The sequence below is a fragment of the Ambystoma mexicanum genome, chromosome 7p, assembly GCF_040938575.1.
Source record: "Ambystoma mexicanum isolate Mex_15411 chromosome 7p, UKY_AmexF1_1, whole genome shotgun sequence".
NCBI lineage: Eukaryota > Metazoa > Chordata > Amphibia > Caudata > Ambystomatidae > Ambystoma > Ambystoma mexicanum.
Genome location: NC_090939.1, coordinates 348,186,698 through 348,206,371, shown reverse-complemented (window position 1 = coordinate 348,206,371; position 19,674 = coordinate 348,186,698).

Here is a 19,674-nt window from a genome sequence, read left to right as displayed (position 1 = left end):
CAGAAGCCCGCCAAAAGTGGAACAAAGGGCTCAACCTTTGGTTTAGGAGTCACAGAGACGAACACAGGCGCCATTTTAAAAACCGAGTTCTGACAGAAAATACCAACCGATAGATTTATTTAAGATAAATAAACCAGTGGTATGTTAGAGATTAACGAGAAAAAGTATTAATCTCCAACAATGGGAAGAATCCCATAGGGTTATATTCCGGGTCGAATATAACAAGTAGTTTCCACTGCCACCAGCCAAAACTCGACGAGGGGGGACAGGACAGTGCCCCCTCGAATAACAGACCCAGGAGTAATCGAATTAACCCTACTAGTACGTCCACAATAGGATGGTTTGTACTAGTTCTGTTAGTAAATTTAGGTCTAGTAAAGCCAATGGTGACTTTACATGCCCTGGGTGACAGTAGTCGGTCCCAGGGTATGGAGTCTATGGTGGGGATCCTCTAGGTCGCCCCAGTGTTACGGCACGGAGGGTGCGGTGTAACACACATAGAAAACATATGAGACCCTATGGAGTAAAAGACCCCATAGCCCATAGAACACATTGACATTCAAAGGAATTAACACACATTCATGTCCAAGAGTGGGTGAAAAAGACTCTCACTCTTGGCAGGATGGAAAAAACAAACTCCAGAAATCCAGCAAAGCTGCTGGGGGACTCACTAGGTTAGGAAATTCAGCCTAAACAGAGAATTCTCCCTAACACTCGCCCCCCCCTAGACTAAGGGACAGGAGGATTTAATCCATTCCTGGATGAATCTCATACCTCTAGTCGATGACATACATCCTAGAGAGACCATCAGCATTTTTGTGGTGACACCCTGACCTGTGCTCAATGGTGAAATCAAACCCTTGCAGGCAGATCGACCATCTCAGTAGTTTTGGGTTTTCCCCTTTCATTTGCATTAACCATCTCAAGGGTTGGTGGTCAGTCTGAATGACAAAAGTAGAACCATACAAATATGGCCTAAACTTCTTCAGAGCCCACACGATAGCAAAGCACTCTCTTTCGATTGTTGCCCACCTTGTTTCAGGATCCTTCAGCTTGCGGCTGATGAAGCAAACAGGGTGCTCCCTACCTTTCCCATCCAGTTGACTGAGTACGGCACCTATTCCTACATTTGAAGCATCAGTCTGCACAATGAAAGTTTGGCGGTAATCAGGAGCTCTGAGTACTGGGGCTTGGCAAAGAGCCTTGTTCAGGTTTTCGAAAGCCTGATTGCACTTCTCGTTCCATCTAACCTTTTTAGGAAATTTGGGCGAGGAGATGACATTCAGTGGAGAAGCTATGGTCCCATAGTTCTCAATGAAATTCCTGTAATACCCAGTGAGGCCTAAGAAAGCTCTCACCTGGGTCTGAGTAGTAGGTGTTGTCCAATTTTGCACAGCTTCAATCTTACTGAGCAAAGGCCTTATTTCTCCACCTCCTACCTCATGTCCAAGATAGACTACCTTACTCTGTCCAATTTGGCATTTACTCGCCTTTATGGTCAGATTGGCTCGTCCAAGAGCCTGCAAAACATCTCTTAGGTGGGTTACATGTTCTTCCCAGGAATTGCTGAACACTGCTATGTCATCCAAGTATGCCATGCAGAAGTCCTCGATCCCGTTCAGGACCTGGTTTACCATCCGTTGAAATGTAGCAGGTGCATTTTTCAATCCGAAAGGCATTAACTTAAACTGGTATAAGCCAACGGGGGAAGAACATGCAGTTTTCTCCTTGGCATGGTCTGTCAGGGCTATTTGCCAATAGCCTGACGTCAAGTCAAATGTGCTGAGGAACTTGGCGGCGCCAAGTTTATCCACCAACTCATCTGTTCTTGGCAAAGGGTGAGCATCAGTCTTGGTGACTGCATTAAGAGCTCTATAATCCATGCAGAATCTAAGTTCTTTAGATCTGGCCTTTGGTACTAACACAACTGGGCTAGACCATGCACCCATGGACTAGTAGAGGGCTCTATTACCCCGAGATCAAGCATCTTGCTGACCTCACCTTTGATGTGGGTTCGTACGTTTTCTGACATTCGGTATCCTCTGCTTTTGACTGGCAGACAGTCACCAGTGAGTATGTCATGCTGGCCCCAAGGGGTCAAGCCTGGCGAAAGTGAGAACAGAGAGGCAAACTGATTCAACATAGATTTGCACTCTTCTTGTTGCTCAGGTGTCAGATTTGAAGAGAGATTTACTCCTTCAATTCTTTTGTCTAAAGGTCAGCCTCTGAGGAGATCCGGAAGAGCTTCACTCTCTTCTTCTTCCTCCGATGATGCTAGAAGCAACACTCCTACATCAGGTCTTGAGACGTACGCCTTGAGTCGGTTGGTGTGGAAGACTGTCGGAGCCTCCTTGGGATTGCCCAAGTCCACCAGATAGTTGACTTCCCTGAGTTTACCCACAACTCTGAAGGGTCCCATACATTTGTCTTGCAAGGCCCTCTGCCTTGTTGGGATCATAACGAGAACGAGCTGTTCTTGAGTGAACTCAACCATGTTAGCCTTTTGATCATGCCAGTGCTTGACCAATGCTTGTCCAGCTTTCAAGTTATCGCCTGCTTCTGTCATCATGTGCGACATTCTCCTCCAGAGACCTATCATGTAGTCAGTCACTCTGACTGGCTTGGGGGAAGGAGCACTCTCCAACCCCTCCTTAATCAAGGCCAATGGACCTCTGACGGGATGACCATAGAGAAGCTCAAAGGGAGAATAACCTACTCCCTCCTGAGGGACTTCTCTATAAGAAAAGAGAAGGCATGGCAGTAGAAGGTCCCACTTACGCTTAAGGGGTTCTTCTAAAGCACCTCTCATGCTCTTCATGGTCCGGTCCTACCCATTGATTTGTGGGTGGTAAGCCGTTGAGAACTTGTAAGTAACTCCACAGGTTTTCCACATGGCTTTCATGTAGTGGGACATAAAGTTTGACCCTCTGTCAGAGATTACTTCCTTAGGAAACCCGACCCTGGTAAAAATACCAAGGAGGGCCTTAGCCACAGCCGGAGCTGTAACAGTCCTCATAGGAATTACCTCAGGATACCTAGTAGCATGGTCTACTACAACAAGTATAAACCTGTTGCCTGAGGAGGTTGGAGGATCAAGGGGACCAACAATGTCAATCCCTACTCCCTCAAATGGGACTCCCATGACTGGGAGAGGCACTAAAGGTGCCACATTCTTGGAGCCAACCTTACCAGAGGTCTGGCAGGTGTGGCAGCTCCTGCAGTGTTTTTCTACTTCGGCCCCCATCTTTGGCCAATAAAAGTAGAGAGAGAGCCTTTCCTTAGTCTTCTTGAAACTCAAGTGACCAGCCAAAGGAATCTCGTGGGCTAACTGCAAGAACTGTGGTCTGTTCTCTTGGGGTACTACAAGTCGTTTGTAGTCTCCAGGTGTAGACTCGGTCGGTTCACTGTAGAAGAGGCCATCTTCCCAGTGCAACCTGTATTTCCCAGGCTCTTGCCCTTCAGCCTGAGCTTCTGCCTGGTGGCGAAGACCTTCCAGAGTTGGCCATTCCCCCTGTCCCTTACTGAAGTCTGCCCTGCTGGGTCCACCTTCTGCCAGTAAAGACTGCAGCTCAGGATGGTCAACAGGATCCAGATCTCCAATGAGTTCCTGGCCTTCCATTAGCTCTTCTTCAGAGTCTAATTCTACCACACAGGGTTGTACCTCCCTTTCAGCCTCAGTTGGAGGTGAAGTTACAGGTGTAACTTTGGACAACCGCGGGGAAGTCCTTGTTGGCTGCACTGAAGTGCTGGCTGCTGGTTTCAGTATAGAAGTCTTAGGTTTCCCTTTCGCTTCTGATTTCTTGGAGACAGCAGCTGAAAATTCCAGTGGAGCATGAGTGATTTCTTTCTTCATCATCTCCTGGAGAGTACCTCGCATGGTTCTCTCCCTTGCAAGTCTGGTCAGCTCCCGTAACCGTTTACTAGGAGGTCTGTGGGTATGCGATACAACTCAGAGAGTTTTCAAATCGTTGCCCAACAGAACGCGTCCTGGTACCTCACTCTGTATGCTGACAGGTATCTTCACAGTCATGTCGTTACAATGGATGAGAACTGGTAATTGGGGAAGCATCTGCACAGGCCCTCCAGCTAACTTGGTGAGGCGTTTGGGTGCCTTAGCAACATCCTCCGCCTGAAGAAAAGATTGATCCACCTCAGTTATGCTGGCCCCAGTGTCCCTAATGGCAGGAGTCTCCTGACCATTCACCTGGACACTGTCCTTATAATACTATTTAGTATTATCTGGGATAGAATTATAGAAATCTAAATTCGGTTGTTCCCACAACCCCAGAGATACTAAAGAAACGCTGTCTGAGACTCCAATGGGTTCATCAGCCAGAAGTAGAAAGTTTCCACTTGCCATTTGGACTTCCTCCTCTGGAGCGAAGGCTAAGGAGACAAGCTGGACCCATGAAGGTTTATCCTTACATCTGGGATCTCCTTTCCAGTGGTCAGTCGAGCCACAAACAAAGCATTTACCGAATGCTTTCTGGAATGGTGGCTTGTTCTGGCCTCCTTCCGGTTTGGCACCAGAAGACACACTATTCTGCTGCGGTTTTCCTTGTGGTTTACCCTTCTGGTTTTGTTTGGGGCCCTCTTTGGAATTTGAGTTATTAGAATTCTCTTTTGAGTCTTTTTTAGGCTGTTTTCCCTCGTCCTTTTTCTGAGTTGCCCCAGAATCCTTATGAGTAGCTCTGTTGGCAACCCACAAGTCCGCAGCCTTAGCTAGCTCCCCGGAATCCAATTCCTTCGAATCAGCCAAGTGCTGTCTGAGCTCAGGAGAACAGGCATCATAAATCGACTCCAACATAAAAAGATTCTTCATACCCGCATAAGTGTTCACTTTGTAACCCTTAATCCATCCTTCTAAGTTTTTCAACCCTTCACTCACCGAGGTAGCCCAAGGGGTACCATCATGCTTTTTGAGATTTCTAAACCTCTTAAGATACTGGGAAGGGGTCTTCCCGAATCTAGCTATCAAAGCTAGTTTCACACTTTCGTAATCCTTCTTATCCGCCTCCCCCAACTCCATTACCACATCAGTCGCAACAGGGGGGAGCCTAGAGAACAACCAGGGAAGTAACTCATTCCCGGTGATGTCCTGGAGCCCATGATTGTACTCAAACAGTTTTAACCAATCCAAAACATCCAACCTTGGTTCATACATACCCACTAATTCCATTGGCATCCGGGGTCTTTTGGGACTGGAGCTTCTAGACGAACCAGAGGAGAGAGAAGCATTTTCCACAGACAACTTTTTCATCTCTAACTCGTGATTAAGTTCTATTTCTCTGAGCCTTAACTCAGCTTGCTTCTGCTCAGCCTGGGCATTCATCCGTCTGAACTCGAGCTCTTGGTTTCTTTCAGATTGAGCCAAAAACCGTGTGTATTCTAATTCGAGCTTCATTCTTTCAAGTTCAAAATAAGCAGGGTTACATGTGGGACATGGTATGGGCCCCGTAGGTACAGTCGGTAAGGCAGACAGAGGCTCAGAGTGGCTAACTTCATAAGGTTCACTTTCCTCTTCTGACTCGTTATCAAGACTTTGATTCAGATCAATACCATCACTGTTTTCTACATTCGCTGGAGAAGTTGGTTCCTCTGAACCAGTACCCAGACTTTGGTTTTCCAGCAATCTCGCTATCAATTCTACTTTCTTGCCTCTTACAGAAAGATTCTCTTGTCTACAGAGAGCTCTCAAACTCTCAATATGTTCACCTGACAAGGACTCTTGACTGTAAACTTCCAAAGTAGACATGTTTTTGAAAGTTGCTTTTTAGTGCTAAGCTTTGTGGTTAGTTATCCTAAAGTGTTGAAAAGCACTCTAAACTGTATACTCGATACAAATCCCACCGCTGTACACCAGTGTTAAGTGGAAAACCTGTGCAGTTCCCTCTGGGACCACTGCAAAAGATTTAGGCTTACAGGTGTTGGCAGTAAACCCACTTGGTAGCTGTCTGTACCACACATATTCACCTGGTAGCTGTGGCTGAGCAGTCAGACTTCTCTCAAGAAAAGTTAGGCAGTATGTGGAGTATACAAAATAGGGCAATTTACACAATAGAACAAGCAAACACGGAATAGAGCTTGGGTGTAAAGATATATAGGTATTTATTTATAACAACACATGTATGGAAAACACTCTGGCACTAATACGGCAAACAACTTCAAGTACAATTACTATAAGTAAATCAATCCCCCTAAAAATAGTTTGATAAGTCTAGGTTCAACGGCACCACTTATTTGTAGACAGAGTTGAATGCTTTAACCTAGAGGGCACTCTAGTATTCGTTAGGATGGGAGAGAAAAGGCAGGGTATGAAATCAACTTGGTACCAACACTTTTACGAACAAATGCAAGGCAAGAACGGCAGGGTCTACTGTAGATCGCAAAGTTCAGAGGCTGGGCCCAATCGGAAAGAGGCAAGGCGTTATGTCCCAAAAAGTATCACAGTGGAAATGCATTTCGAGTCATTGTCACAAATTGTTATCGAAAGATTGGACCAGTTCAGAACAGAAAGTTAAGAAAGCTTGGAGGCGACCCAATGGAGAGGCGAGGATTAAGACACCGCACGCTATCCGGCAAAAAGGGAAGCCAGTCGGACACGGTACCTTGTATGTGGAGAGACAGCTCCGGCTGGGGCAGTTGTTCCTGGTGGTGGATGCAAGTCGGGGCTTTGCCAAGAGAAGAGATGATCTCGTCGTCCAAGGAAAGTTGAAGATCGTTGCACCACCAGGGAAGAGACCAGCCGTGGAGTGCTCCGTCACAAGGCACCACCTTTTGGTCGTGGTACGGGTTAGTGGCTATCCGGTTGCTGGGGTGCTCTGCACGGGCAATTCGACCACTACGCCCTGGAAGCAAAGAAAAAGCAAAGGGGACTGGTTGTTCCCACCAGTCAGGGGAAGAAGACTCTCCGGCCGGGAGATCTCCTCTGTCGTCGGGAAGTGGTGAGACGGTTCAGCAGGGCTCCACCGGAGGTGTTGTCGTTGCAGGTCAGCTCAGCTTTACCCTCGTCGTATTCTTAGGTCCTGTGGTGACGTCTGAAGATCCAGTCCCAAAAGCCCTGCTTTTATGCAGAAAACCCCCATTCATTCAGCCTAGCTGTCAATCAAAACACGCTAAGTGGTGAGCGGGGTGGCTCACCACTTGGGCCAATCACACCAGAGTGCGACTTGAGTTGGCAAGGAAAAGCAGTCCAGGGTGCCTAAACCCCCTCCCACACTCCCTGTGGTACCCAGACAGAATGGCACCACTTTGGAGGGCCTCTGTGCAGAAGCCCGCCAAAAGTAGAACAAAGGGCTCAACCTTTGATTTAGGAGTCCCAGAGACGAACACAGATGCCATTTTAAAAACAGAGTTCTGGCAGAAAATACCAAACGATAGATTTATTTAAGATAAATAAATCGGTGGTATGTTAGAGATTAACGAGAAAAATTATTAATCTCCACCAATGGGAAGAATCCCATAGGGTTATATTCCATGTCGAATATAACAAGTAGTTTCCACTGCCACCAGCCAAAACTCGAAGAGGGGCGACGGGACAGTGCCCCCTCAAATAACAGACCCAGGAGTAATCGAATTACCCCTACTTGTACGTCCACAATAGGATGGTTTGTACTAGTTCTGTTAGTAAATTTAGGTCTAGTAAAGCCAATGGTGACTTTACATGCCCTGGAGACAGTAGTCGGTCCCAGGGTATGGAGTCTATGGTGGGGATCCTCTAGGACGCCCCAGTGTTACGGCACTGAGGGTGCGGTGTAACACACATAGAAAAACATATGAGACCCTATGGAGTAAAAGACCCCATAGCCCATAGAACACATTGACATTCAAAGGAATTAACACACATTCATGTCCAAGAGTGGGAGAAAAAGAGTCTCACTCATGGCAGGATGGAAAAAACAAACTCCAGAAATCCAGCAAAGCTGCTGGGGGACTCACTAGGTTAGGAAATTCAGCCTAAACAGAGAATTCTCCCTAACAGAGAGAATGTGTCACCAGGTACCCTGAGGCTATACCCCTTCGGACTGTTATTGCCAAGGTGGTTGCCAGGGCTCTCCTGGGCATTTTCACCCATGTTGGATTCCCTAAGGAAGTTGTCTCTGACAGAGGATCCAACTTCATGTCTAGTTACATGGAAACCATGTGGAAAGAGTGTGGGGATGATCTACAAGTTCTCCACATCTTACCATCCCCAGACCAATGATCTGGTTGAGAGATTTAATAAAACTCTCTAGGGCATGCTAGACCCTTTGGAAGAGCCCCTATAAGGAAATGGGATCTCCTCCTGCCATGCCTGCTGTTAGCTTACAGAGAAGTACCTCAAGAGGGTGTTGGTTTCAGCCCATTTGAGTTACTCTTTGGACATCCAGTGAGGGGGGGCCTTGCCTTGATCAAAGAAGGTTTGGAAGCCACCTCTCCAGATCCCGCCAAGTAAGTGGGGGACTATGTGTTAGGCCTCAGACAGAGGATGACACAGATGATGGGTCAGGCGACAGCAAATCTCAAGGCCAGCCAGGAACTGAATAAACACTGGCATGACCTTAAAGCCTCGCAATTGGATTGGACTCGGGACAGGAAATCCTTGTGATCGAGCCTAGAAAGCCTAGAACGTTGGCAGACAAGTGGACTGGACACTTCAGGATCATCTCCAAGATGGGCGAAGTCAATTACCTGGTTGATATGGGAGTCCCTGGGGTAGCTCCTCAGGTATTCCATGTTAACAAGCTCAAGCCTTTCCACAGGCGAGCAGAAGTCTCATGTCTCAGAGCAAGAAGAGGATGAGAGTGAGCCCCTTCATGATTTGCTGCATAGCAATCCTCAGGATGGCTCAGTGGAGGGAGTACATATCTCTCCAGATCTGATGACAGAGCAGCAGAGGCCTGCAGGGCTTTGCTCCGGCAGTATGCCTCACTGTTTTCACTGACACCAGGCCTTACACCGTGGTGTAGGCACGAGATTGACACTAGTGACACTGTGCCTGTCAAAAGCAGGTGCTACTGTATGTCACATACCGTTAAGAACCACATCCAGGCTGACATTGCCAAGATGTTGGATCTGGGTGCTATTGAACCCTCAACCAGTCCCTGGTCCAGTCCCGTGGTCCTTGTCCCCAAGGCAAGTTCCCAGGCAATTACCAAGGATTGGAGGTTCTGTATGGACTACCGAGGAGTCAATGCCGTCACCAAAACTGACGCGCACCCTTTGCCCAGGGCCGATGAGCTCTTGGACACCATAGGTAATGCCAAATTTGTGAGAGCCTTTGACCTTACCTCAGGCTATTGGCAAATAGCTCTGACATACTATGCCAAGGAAAAGACAGCATTCTCAACACCTGAGGGACTCTACCAGTTTAGGGTCATGCCTTTTGGGTTGAGGAATGCCCCTGCCACCTTCCATAGATTGGTCAATCATGTACTCAGTGGGGTGGAGGCCTTTTGTGTGGCTTACTTAGATGACATTGCCGTCCACAGTTCCACCTGGGAAGAGCATTTGAACCATCTTGATAAGGTGTTGCAGGCCTTGAAAAGGGCTAACCTCACTATCAAGGCCACCGAGTGCCAGGTAGCTCAGGGGAAAGTCATGTATCTTGGTCATGAGGTAGGAGTCAGTCAAATCCAACCTCTCCCCAGTAAAGTACAGGATGTATATGACTCAGAGACTCCCACTACTCAAACCCACGTGAGAGCCTTTTTGGGCCTCACTAGGTATTATCGCAATTTCATAGCGGACTATGGAACCATAGCTGCACCACTGACAGCTCTGACTTCATCCAAACAGCCTAGGAAGGTTAATTGGACTGAAGACTGTCAGAGGGCCTTTGATGGCTTTAAAGAAAGTCTGTGTAGGGCACCCGTATCGGGTGCGCCTGACCACACCAAAACCTTTATCATCCAGAATGATACCTGGGACACTGGAATTGGAGCTGTCTTGTCCCAGTTATATGACAAATGGAGGGAACATCCTATCATATTCATCAGTAGACAACTCAAGGGTAGAGAACTTAGGTGGGATACTGTTGAAAAGGATTGTTTCAGTATAGTTTGGAGCCTTAGGCTTTTAAGGCCCTATTTTATGGGGTCTACCTTCAAGGTCCAAAAAGGTCATAAGCCCCTGAAGTAGTTTATGCAGATCAAGGGTGAGAACTCAAAACTGCTCAGGTGGTCCATTAGCCTGCAAGGGCTAGACTTCACCATAGAGCATAGACCAGGGAAGAGCACGGTAATGCAGATGGCCTTTCCAGAAGGTATGTTGACTGTCTGGATGATGGTGTCTATCTTGTGGGAGATTAGGCACTCTAACCTCAGTCTGGGGGGGGCGACTGTGATGCTGGAAATGCATTGGAGGGACAGAGCCACCCTGTCATTGTCCTGTAGTACTTTTTCATGTGTGTTCAGTATTGTTTTCTGCAGAGGAGTCCATGTGGGACTCCTGGCAGTGCAGCTCTTCCTGTTTTTGGTTTGGTGTACAGGCCCATGGGATACCCTTGTGACACCCATGGGTGGGGGTACAACCCTGTGCCCCCAGTGTATGTTTCTGGGCACCTGTGAGTGTCCCACAGAGCAGGGTATGGGCTGGTGGCAACTCCATGCTGATTTTTTTTTTTTAAACTTCTTTTTATTATAAGCGTGGCAGCAAAACACAGGCGAACAGCGCCAGGTAAAACATTGTAAAAGAACAGTATACATAGCATTGGTATGCAGATGTTACTTCACATTTCGAACAATCAAAGAGCAAAAAGCAGTGAGATCTTGTAGGAGGGTATCGGGGAGCTATGACTGAGCTGAGGACCCAGGCTGGCCAGGGGAAACCGGAGAAGGAGGGGAGGTCTGAGTCACGGCCAGGTCTAAGATATAAGAGCGGAATCGAAGCCAAATATTTCTCGGTCTGGAATGTGTGGGTTGTAGGTGGGACCAGGCCTCTTCCGCATCAGAGGCCCATGTGACCGCCCTCAACCATTGGGCATGTGTAGGAGGGAAGGGGCGAAGCCAACAGAGCAGGATAGAGCGCACCGCAAGGAGGAGGCAAAGACCAGCTAGTTTCTTGGAGTCTCGGGGGAGGCCCGGGAGATCGTGGAAGAGACATACCAGCGGGGAGAGAGCAATGGGGTGGTCCGTCACGGTGGATACAGTCGAGCAGACGGCCTCCCAGAACTGGGCCAGGCGAGGGCAAGACCAGATCATATGGATATAGTCAGCCTCATCCCGACCACATCTGGGGCAGTTGGCAGGGTAGTCGGCCGACATACGATGTAGTCTGATCGGGGTATAGTGGAATCTGTGAAGAACTTTGAATTGGATAAGTTTGAACCGAGAGTTGAAAGAAACCCGTTGTGTGCGGTCGCATAGATGGGTCCAACGATCATCGGACATCTCCACACCAAGGTCCGCCTCCCAGGCGAGTTTCAGTTTGGTGAAGTCTGGAATCGTTCTGGACTGCAGCATGGTGTATAGCCTAGAGATCTTGCCCCTCCTAGGGGTGGGAGAAGTGAGCTCGTCAATAGCAGGGTCATCAGGCGGTATTGCGGGGAATGTTTGGTAGTGTCGTTTAAGGGTCTTTCGAAGGGATGCGTATTGGAGCCATACGCTCTGGCCCCTTCTCAGGGGTAGGGGGAGGTCAGACCATTCGACGAATATACCCTGGTCGAACACGTCGCGTAGCAGTTCGAAGCCCAGGTCCGCCCATCGGCGCACTGCTACCAATGGGACCCGCGGGACCCCGGGGAGAAAGTTCCACAGTGGAAGATTACCGTGGAAGGCGTAGGCAGTCCCCAACAGACTCCACGTTTTTGCCAGTGCAACGGCTGTGCAGGTAACCGGGCTCTGCGAGTTCCGAGTCAAGGGGGCGGGTTGTAGCACCAGGGAGCGGATGTCTCGGTCAGCTACTGCGAGCCTCTCAAGTCGGACATGCGGGGCAGGATCCGTGGTATCAAACCAATAGGAGGTATATTGGATTTGTGACGCCATCCAGTATTTAAGAAAGTTAGGGGCACCGAAGCCCCCGTAAGACATGGGGGTGGAGAGGGTCCCGATTTTAAGACGAACCGCACCCGAGTGCCAAAGAAAGGAGTTCACGGTGCAGTCTAATTCGCGGAAAAAGCCCGCCCCCGGCCATAAGGGAACATTAGCGAACCTATAGAGCAGTTGGGGTAATACTACCATCTTCAACAGGCCAATTCTGCCAGCCAGAGATATTGGGAGCTTGTCCCAGACCTGAATCTTGGCTGTCAAGTGCGTGAGGTATTTCTGGTAGTTTTTGTGGAATGTCCGCTCGTGTTGGCGAGTCACCACCGTCCCAAGGTACGTAAATGTGTCTTGAGCCCAAGTGAAACCGAAGGCATCAGGGAAGTGAGAGGTGCATTCCGTGAGCGGAAAAAGGGTAGATTTCGAACAGTTCACTTTAAGGCCAGAGATCCGGCCGAAGCGACTAATGTCTGCAAGTATAGGGGGTAAGTTGGCCGAGGGAGAGCGCACAAACAGCAAGGCATCATCTGCATAGAGGGACACTATGTCTGTGTGTCCCGCGGAGCGGAGACCCTTGTCGGCATGACGTTGGCGGAGCATGTCGGCGAACGGCTCGATTGCTATCGCAAAGATCAGGGGAGAAAAGGGACATCCCTGTCTCGTTCCCCTGGCGATCTTGAAAAGGGGAGAGTATCGGTCCACCGTACTGACCCTGGCAACCGGTTCAGAGTAAAGCAGTCTGATCCAGGAGATAAAAGAGGGGCCGAATTTACAGCACTCAAGGACTCGCCATAAATACTTCCATGAGACCGAGTCGAATGCCTTTTGCATGTCAAGGGCAACAGCCACAGCGTGTGTGTCGGGGCTGATTCTATCAATAATGTTGAATAGCCGCCTCAAGTTCAGAGAAGTGGAGCGACCTGGGATAAAACCGGCCTGATCTGGATGGATAATAGATGGCAGAAGGGGAGCCAGCCGGAGAGCCAGAACCTTGGCAAATATTTTGACATCGCAGTTTATGAGGGACAGTGGGCGATACGAGCCGAACTGTGAAGGGGGTTTGCCGGGTTTAAGTAGCACAGCAATCGTGGCTTCACGGAGAGAAGGAGGAAGTGCCCCAGCCCCAACAGATTCCTCCCAGAGAGCCAGCAAATGGGGAATCAGTTGTGCCTTGAAGCGTTTGTAGAACTCGACTGGAATACCGTCCGAGCCAGGTGTGCGGCCCGAGGATAGGGAGTCAATTGCGGTCGAGAGCTCCTCCCGTGTGAGTGGGGAGTCGAGGGAGCCCGCGGCCTCCGGGGATAGGGTCGATAGAGGAAGGGTATCGAGAAAGGAGTCAATCTCCGCCAACGAGACTTCATCGGCATTGGAGTACAAAGATTCATAGAAGGTGAAGAATTCCCTATTGATCTCTTGTGAAGAGACCGCCATGGAACCGTCAGATCTCTCAACCCCGAGGATGTGCGGGGGCCCCGTCTCACGCCGGATCAACCTAGCGAGGAAGCGGCCGGGGTGTTCCCCCTCCCCGTACCTCCTAGCCACACCAGGGTTATCGAGGAACCTCTGCTCGCGGTCCGCAAGAGAGCGGAAGTTATCCAGTTCCTCCCCAATGCTAGCGAGGTTGCCCGGAGTGGAGTGTAGTGAGCATGTGGCTTCCAGAGATGAAAGTCTGGATTCGCTGGCGGCGAGGTCTCTGCGGATTGACTTAAGGACCCAGCTTTCCTTAGACAGCGCAATCCCTCTAGTGTAAGCCTTGAATGATTCCCATAGGGTTGCGTGGGACGTTACCGAGCCCATATTGGTCTCGAAGTACTCCTCAATCGACAGTTCAAGTTCGGTACAAAACTCAGGGTCCAGCAGGGAAAGGGGTTTTAATTTCCAGTGTCGGGAGCGGGCGGGATCGGGGCCCCAGTCTACTGTAATGGTGACAGGAGAGTGGTCAGAGAGGGTTCTCGGAAGGATCGTTAGTTGTGTTACATTCTTGACTAGTATGTTAGAAATCACCCACCTATCAATACGAGAATAGGAGTCGTGAACCGAGGAGTAAAAGGAGTAGATGCGGGAATCCGGGTAGAAGAACCTCCACGCGTCCACCATGGCCAGACGGGGAAGGGAGGAAAGTGCCGCATAGGCCGCCCTGGAGAGGTGACGGGGCCTGGAGCCCGATCTATCCAGGGCTATATCGAAGATCGTGTTAAAATCCCCTCCCCAGAGGATTGGAACAAGGGGGAAGCCATCGAGAAGGGAGGTGACCTGCACATAAAATTCCGGGTCGTCAAGGTTAGGGCCATAGATATTCAGGAGGATCACTTCCTTATGGTGCAGCATGGCGTGAAGAAGTACATATCTACCCTGGGGGTCGATTTTCGAGGAGATGAGGGAAAAGTGGAGGCTCCTATGAATGAGGGTCATGACTCCTCGGCTCTGGGAAGAATAATCAGTGAAAAACCGGTGAGGACCCCAGGATTTGGCGAAGCGCATGCAGTGTATAGTACGAGCATGAGTCTCCTGAAGGAAGAGAATCTTGGATCGGTGGCGTTCGGCCTGCAGCTGGAGCTGTCTCATCTTCCTATAGTTCCCCAGACCTCGCACATTCCAGCTCATAAAGGTCAGGGCACTCTCAGTCACAGTATGGCGGTATTAAGAATAAAGCTGAATGTCGGGGACCGGGAGGTCAAATTAACAGTTCCACAGGAGCATATCACAAATGCCCCAGCACAGTTCGCCTTCGCTGCCATCGCCATTTTTCCAATAACAAAAACCCAAACAACCCCAACATACCCCACCCCCACCCACACCCCCCTCCCAATCAGAGGGATGACCAGCCCATCCCTTAGTAAACAAAACAAAAGCAGAGGCATCATCGCCTGGGGGTCTGAAGGCCCGACTGGCCGTAACGCTCCGGGTTGCAGCAGAGCAAATAGTGCATGGGAAGCCCGTGACGGATGAGAGATGCATATTAGACAAAGTTCTCGCCAAGGGAACAGCGGGCGAACACCAAGGTCGAGCTGAACAAGCAGGTTGCGGGAGAAAGGATTGGCATGGTCCCAGTTCCGGGGGGGCGAGTGGACCATACGCCTCCCATCGGGGACCAAGGATCACCGCTGTGCCGAGATCAGAGGGAGGGGATCAGCCAGGGAAGTGTTCATCGATGAACTTGGAAGCCTCTTCCGGGATAGTGAAGAACAGCACCTGATTGGAGTACTCTATGCGAAGCTTGGCAGGGTAGAGCATAGCGTATTTTATGGAGTGGTCTCGCAACCTGCGTTTCACCGCCTGGAAGGTCTTGCGTTCCCGCTGGACCGCAGTCGAGAAGTCGGGATAGAGGTGGATCCTTGCGCCACCCAGAAGTAGCTCACCTTTGAGTCTCGCAGCCCTGAGGAGGGCGTCCCGATCGCGGTAATTTAGTACGCGGGCTATGATGGGTCGAGGAGGGGCACCAGGTCTTGGTTTCGCCACCAGGGCGCGGTGGGCCCGTTCAATTGCGAAGTGTGGAGAAAGCTCAGGCTCGTCAAGAAGCGACAGGAGTGTGCGTTGAACAAAGTCTTCCATAGGCTCGTGGATTTCGTCCTCAGGAACCCCGATGATGCGGAGATTATTGTGCCTCGAGCGGGATTCCAAATCCTCGTTCTTCTTTTCCACCTCCGTGACTCGGCTGGAGAGAGCGCCGACCTCGGCGCGAAGAGCCCCCAGCGCATCCTCCGCAGAGCCCACCCGTGTCTCGACCTCTAACACACGGCCATCCGTCCTCTCAATGTGGGCCTTAATAGAGGATATGGTGCCGGTCATGTCATCAAGTTTGGAGTGGAGAGCGGTAAATCCCTCACGCATGAGATCAATCATATTTCGGGAATCCGGGGATGTGTCGAGGGGGGCGTCGGAGACCGACTCGGAGGCCTCTTCAGGTGGCCTTGCCGCAGCTCTCGCAAACATATTGATGGAGCTCTGTTTCCTTGCACCTCCCTTGGTCATCCTGTCTTATGAGTGTGTCAGGTGAAGAGAAGGGGGAGAGATGAGAGCCAAATATTAGTGCCAAGGAGCGTCCTCCGGAATATAGGGGCCAATCCGTGTTCCGGGGTAATGTAGACACAGAGCAACAAGCGAGCACACCTTGAGGCCGGAGTGGAGGTTGTGGCCCCTCTAAGACAGGAGAGTGGATGTCGCCGTGATAGGCCCAGGCGCGCACCGGTGAAATGGCGTACAGTGGCCGGGGCGCGGTGTAGGGAGTCCAGCGGAGGCAGCTCCAAGGAATGTTCAACAGCGCCTCAGCCCCAGGACGCCTGCAGCCCGGGGGGAAATGGAGCACGGTCCAGCGGGTCACAGTGGTTGGGTAGAAGCAGCAGGAGTCAGCGGCATGAAGAGAGAGGAGAGGCAGGGGGGCGGGAGGGGACAGCAGCGCCGGTACTAGGGAGGCACCCGCAGGGTGTGATGGGTGCGGGCCGACCCGCCAGAGTCACAGCAGTCAGGCGCAGTCCCCTCCCCGCGCTCCCCCCACCCCCAAGCCGCCACAAAGTTGAAGTGGCCCCTCGGGGCCCGGACCAATTGCGCGGGGCAGGTCGGCTCCCGCGCCAGTCAGGAGAAGAGGTGGTGGTCCAAGTGGTCACAGCCAGGCACAGTAATCTGGCGTCCCTCGCCTGGTCACAGCCGGACCCAGCAATCTGGCGTCCCTCACCGGGCAGGTGCCCCTCACCCTCACGGTCCGCAGCGCCGCGGCCCCAGGGCGAAGGAGGGCCGACGCTGTCGGAGCCGCGGGTCGAGGAGGGCGGAAGGCCGTAGCCGCAGGGCTGGGAGGAGGGCGCAGGAGTTAGCAGCGTAGAGAGAGAGGCCGGGGGGCGGGAGGGGACCGCAGCGCCGGCACACGGGAGGCACCCGCAGGGTATGGAGGATGCGGGCCGGCCCGCCAGAATCACTGTAGTCAGGTGCAGTCCCCTCCCCGCTCTCCCCCTACCTCCAAGCAGCCACCAAGTTGATGCGTCTCTCGCCGGGCGGGCGCCCCTCCCCCAAGCGGCCCGCAGCGCCGCGGCCTCAGGTCGAAGGCGGGCCGACGCTGTCGGAGCCGCGGTTCGGGGAGGGCGGAAGGCCGCAGCCGCAGGGTAGGAAGAAGGGCGTAGCTCCGTCCGCGGGGCTCGCAGCGGCTGCAAACCGCGTCCGGTTGCGGTAGAAGTGTTCCCGCAGGATCGGGTGCAGAGGGCAGGTCCGTAGATGGCGTCGGGCAGAAGAGAGCAGGATCGAACGCTCTGCCGGCCCGGAGCACCACGTTTAGGCGGCCATCTTGATCGCCGCGCAACAGCGCCCCCCAACTCCATGCTGAATTTGACAGGTAGTCTGGGTATCCTCCCTTTGGGATACCCAGGCGCTGTCATTGGAATCAGTTGATACCGGATAGGAAAAAAGATTGCCTGTTACCTTGTTTTCCCAAAATCCTGGGAAGTCCTCACTCTGTCCCTTCCCCCTGACTGGCTGTTGGTTGGAAGTTCCATCTATGGTGTTATTGTGAAGTCCAGGCCAGACTGGCTGGAGCCTACCCAGTGATTGTATGTTGTGGGTACACCCTGTGGGTGGGACCTGGGTGAATGGAGTGTGTGACCAATATGCACTTCTTGTTGTGGATGTCTAGTATCTGGTGTTTGACACAATGACTGAGACAGCCCTGCCTGAAACTGGTATGAATGCAGTGTGTAGTGTTTAATGGCTGGGTACTTGTCCCAATACACATTCCTTGTTGTGAGTGTCTGAGAGGGACGAGAATGGCCTGAATGCAGTGTATGCCTGATTGGCCGACTGACTGCTGAATGCCCTTCTGAGCGATTGGTTGCCTGAGTGTGACCCAGCAGAATGAATGGGAGATCAACTAGTATACCTGGGGGCCTCTCACTGCTAGAAATCGTGTAGAAGCTGGAGTTGAAACTAACATTCAAACTGAAGCCGAATCTCGAAGCCGAGCATGAAGAAGAAGGTTGACTGCTGTCTCCCTTTGCTGAAATCCGAAAGCCGCAGAGCTGTTGAGACTGATTCAAGAGAGGACCTGGTTAGGCGCCCTCTTCCCGTGCTCCGAGGGACCATCGAGCACTGCTGTCCTTCGCCGAAATGCCCTGGAAGTCAGACCCTGACAGGCTGCTGACTGGAGACGGGGACCACCGAGGAGAACGAAGATAAGCACCCGACATTTCGTCCACTGCCGTCGACCAAGGTTCGCAGGTTTGCTTAACCACGGGAGGCCCATCCTAGCTGTGTTGCCCAGAAGAAGGGACCGATTGACACCATGCATTTGACGACAGAGCGCACGCTCCATTGCCTAAGACTTTTGATTCACGAATGCGCTGCAACATCACCCGTCTTAACTCGCCGGAGAATGCCATGCTGTTGACATGCCGAGGAGCATCTGCCAGTGGGTTTTCCACCACCTAAAGACCATAAAGACACCAGATGACTCGACGCAAACTCTGTGTGCTCCTGAAATATCGACATCGAGGTACCCTGCATGCCTCTTCCTTTCAGGACGTCTTCGCTCCGTTGTTGAGGAGCACCGCTGGGACCGAAGCTCCCACCTCGACACCGAATTCACTTTATTCGAGGGATCTCGATGATCGGTGGCTCCTGCTTTAAAGGAAGCTGCTCAAAAAGGATCTGTCGATGACTCGTTGTCGAACTCTGCTATTCCAGGTACATTGGGGTGGTAGAAACATTATAGAAGAAAATAAGTCTTATAGAACAATATATGGACTGGGCTTGTGATATATCTTTATTTTACAGGTTGCCCAGGTGGGGGGGTCTCCACACAGAACTGTGTCTAATGCTAGGACCAGTATTCTGCCAATTGTTCCAACCAACTTCTTTCCTCCTATGTATATTGTTGGTTACCTTTATTAAGTGATTTGGGTGACATGTAACCATAGTACAGTTGAGGCACTTCAATGAAATCTGATAATAATTTTGGTACCGCTTAGAACTGTATATATTTGCCATTGTAGATTAACTGAGCACAAAGTGAGTTATTGTGATTGTGTATATAACCTTGAACCTTAATTATATAAAGACTGTGTTTTAACTAATAGAGTGTGTGGACATTCCTTTGTGGGGGTTTGGGGACTGCACTGTGCTTAAGAACCGGCCTGCATCACCTCCTTAGAAGCTAGGCCTTGATTGCTCATTCATTGCTACCAACAATAGAGAATCTTGGCTGGGGTCCTCAGTGCCTCTCCTCTACCATATAGAGAGCAGGAGTACAGACACCCCCCTCCAGTATTTACAAACATTTCTTGTGTTTCTTTGATGTACACACTTGGATAGTTCAACTCTTCAATGTTGCTCTCTGAGAAGCAAGACATTGTAGATGGCCATCTTATGCCATTACTGTTATATACATGAGGTAAGGCTTGATTAAATTAGGCAGTTCATTTCTAAAACAGCAGGTTTAGAATCAGTTTTAACACTGTGCTTCAATGCACAAGTAATGTTAAATGTAGATACTGGTCTAGTCAATGGAGCAATGGGAAGCGTGGTTGCATGTCACACTTTTCCTCACAGTACAAATATTGAACACATTCTTGTTAAGTGTGATCGTGTAGAGAAACCTCATTTGATTTCTGAGACCTCTGCATGCTTTGTGCTTTTAATGCATATCATTGTGCTCTGCATATGCAATTACTGTTTATAAATTAGGACTGACTTTAGAAGCAGCACTAATTGACAATGGTCAGGCAGTGTGCAAAGA